Source organism: Rhinolophus sinicus, linkage group LG07 (assembly GCF_036562045.2).
Source record: "Rhinolophus sinicus isolate RSC01 linkage group LG07, ASM3656204v1, whole genome shotgun sequence".
In the NCBI taxonomy this organism is placed as follows: domain Eukaryota; kingdom Metazoa; phylum Chordata; class Mammalia; order Chiroptera; family Rhinolophidae; genus Rhinolophus; species Rhinolophus sinicus.
Genome location: NC_133757.1, coordinates 16,501,906 through 16,505,214, shown reverse-complemented (window position 1 = coordinate 16,505,214; position 3,309 = coordinate 16,501,906).

Genomic DNA, 3,309 nt, shown 5'->3' with positions numbered 1-3,309 from the left:
TATTGTTGTTATTGTAATTATTATTTTTGTTACTATTATTAGCCACTTTCTCTCTTTTAAAGTAAAATACAAACAGTATTTTAAATATAAAATATACTTTTGTATATGGTTACATATGGCATATAAAGTAATATACACGTATGCCATAGACAGAAAAGCTGAAAAATACTGAAAAATTGAAAGAAGAAAAAGAAGTCACCGACCACCCCCAGAAAACCACTGTCAATATGTTGGTGTTTCCTACCAATCTGTTCATTGGATATTGATCTTGGTTCTTTCATTCTTTCTTCTTTTATTTTCTTTCAAACAGTTGTGACCATCTGTGTGTACAGTTGTGTACCCTTTCTTTTAGCGTTTGCACTTCCTTGTGTTATCAAAGACCCTTTGTTGTGGTCATTCTTAAGAGCTACAAATATCCTGTGGAGTGGATAGAATCATCCCCCAAGTGTTGTTTCCACTGTTTGGGGTGGGGGAGAGGAGAGGGAGTGGCATGCATGTATAAATTATGAGTGTTTTTTCAAACAACGCTTCTGATTCCAAAATGCTTCTTTGGAATCCCAATTGATGCTGAATTGAAATCCATCCATTACTTTGTTTCAAGGAACATTCAAGAAGCTGTTTCCTAAAATTCCCACAAATCTGCCTGGTTGTACATCACCTCACTGTGTTTTGATGGTACATTTTCACTGCCACCAAGAGTATGAGAGTCCCATAGTCCCACTGTCACTGTGACACCGCTGGCCTGCCCACTGCTTTCTCACGTTCTCAATACGCTCAAGCGCTGGTTAGACTGGGGTGGCTTATCCTGCCTGTGAAATTTCCGGCCATTAGTGTAGTGAAAAGTTCCCCAGCTCTACCTCTTGCCAGCTTGGGACTTAGGCGATTTTCTTATATCTCTCCACCTTTTCTGGAGAGTAAGTTTTTCTTCTTTCTTTCTTCTTCTTTGAGTACTCTCCTCTCCTTCTCCCTTACTCCCCACCCCCAACCCCTATGGCACTTGCGGGTCTCTGTCTCCGGCTGGGTTCCAGGATGTGGCTCATGCCTAGGGGGCAGCTGGGGATCACGTGACCAAGCTCCCCACCGCGGGTGATTATTTGGAGTTCCTGGGCAGGGCTAGGCATGGGTGGTGGGCCTTTGGAAGCAACAACAATTAAGATTTTGCCGAGTGTGATTCTGATCGCTCCGCAAAGGAGAGGGGCCCACCCTGAGCTGGGAGCCCAGTGGGAACTGCCCCGGTTGCATTCCCCAGGCAGCGATTGTGCAATGGGCACCCACAGGCTCTGAGGGTGGGGCGAGCAGGCAGAGGATGTGCCCCAGCCTGACAAGCTTGGATAGGCAGGAGGGGCGGAGCATTAACCTTTACTCCGCAGTGTCCGGGGCTGGGACACCCACGTGATCCTGAATCCACCCTGGTCCTGCCTAGGGTCCCACATCCAGCCGCCAGTCTCTGCCTCGGCAACGGGTGTGGGAGTGAAGTGACCAGAGCGTATGAGGAGGGCAAAGGGAAATGAAATTGTCCTTTTCCCTGCCACCCACACCTCCTCCCCCTTCCAAAGCAACATTAGAACCTGAAAAAAGCAGACGATCTCAGAGGTCTTCTTGTCCAATTCTCTCATTTCTGTGGGAGGAAACGGAGGCCCAAGGAGAACTGCATAGCTCTACTCCAAGTTTCTATAAGAAATGACCAAATGAGAGCATCTGGAGCTTTTGAAAGCTGTATCCAGGACATTGCTTCCTGGATGCGATTTCAGTGACCCCAAATTCTCCTCCCACTCCTCAGCACTTGAAATCCCACTTCACTTCCTCTAACTTGAAGGCTTTGATACCAATTAGAAGTGAAGTTTCGTCTGGCAGTGATCACTTCCCGTGTCAGTAAGTAGTTTCTGTTCTTTTGCTGAGCGCAGAGGGATGGAGGGAGGGAGGGAAGGAGGACATAAAACTTCAGCGTGGCAGGAGGAGTCCTCATATGGCTTCCAGAGTATGGTGTCTTCAGCGTGCAGTGCACTTGCAATGGCAATCGCCAGTCACCATGGCCATGAGGTGAGAGAACCCTTCACTGTCATTCCCATTCATCAGATGACGGAATGGAGGCTCAGGGAGGTTAGGCAACTTGCCCCAAGGACAAACAGTAAACGGCCCAGGCCACAGCACTCAGCTGCTCTCCACAGCCCAGTACAATGGTGTGATGTTAGTGTTTTTGTCACCTGGCTTATAGGAAAGTATGAAAGCAAGTCCTGGAGTTCGAGATTTGACAGGGCTTGGAGTGATGCAGTACAGAATGCTTGCCTTCTCTCACTTGAACCTCACTATAGCCCTAGGTAAATATCCCCACATTTTCCAGAGGGACGACCTGAGGCTCACAGATTTACTAAATCTATTCAACTGTGAGCTCTTCCAGGGCAAGGGACTGGGTCATGTCCATCTTTTTATGTTTGATTCATAACTTTATCTGTGAAAGTTTGTTGCGTGTTTACAGAAAGAATCATACAAGATCATCTAATACACTCCATGCATTTCACAGAAGAGAAAACTGAGGTCTGCAAGGTTAAGGAATATAGCTGGATCACATAGTTGGTGGCAGAGCCTGGACCTCAGAGCTCTTGATTCCCAGTCTGATGTTCTTTTCACTTCATGTATTCATCCATTCATTTATTCCACTATGAGAACAGCCCACACACCTCCAGAAGTATGCTGGGCTTTGGAAATACAAACAAACAGGGCAGGGAGTAATGGGAGGAGAGTGAGACACTTGCTGTGAGTACAAAAACCTAAGGAAGGGGGGTTCCAAAAAACTCAGTGACCAAGATAAACAATATTGTAACAAAATCAAATCAGCAAACTATGGCCCCTAGGCCTGCAGCCTGTTTTTGTAAATAAAGTTTTATTGAGACTAAATCCCAGTTCTTGTTTTGAGGAGCCCAAAGTTTCATCAGGGAAGACAGACCCAAATGGAGTATTTTTTAAATTCTCCATGAAAGTTCTCAGGCAGCAAGCAAAGGATAGGGGATGAATATTCAAGACAGGGAAGGAAATGCACAAAAATCCATCTTTATGACACCACCAGGTTTATTGAGGGAAATGACAGCAAAGTTTGCTGATGTAGGAGACACAGGATCAGGAATCGGGGAGGAGTGGTGAGTGACCAGGTCTCAGAGGTCATGGGGAGGGGGAGAGCGACTCAGAGCCCACGAGGCCAAGAATGTTCCCTAAAGATGTTGGACTTTATACTACAGATCTGGCTAATTACACTAAAACTGGGTGAATCAGACACAAACCAGAGGGGCAGGTCTTCCTTCAGAAATATGTTTA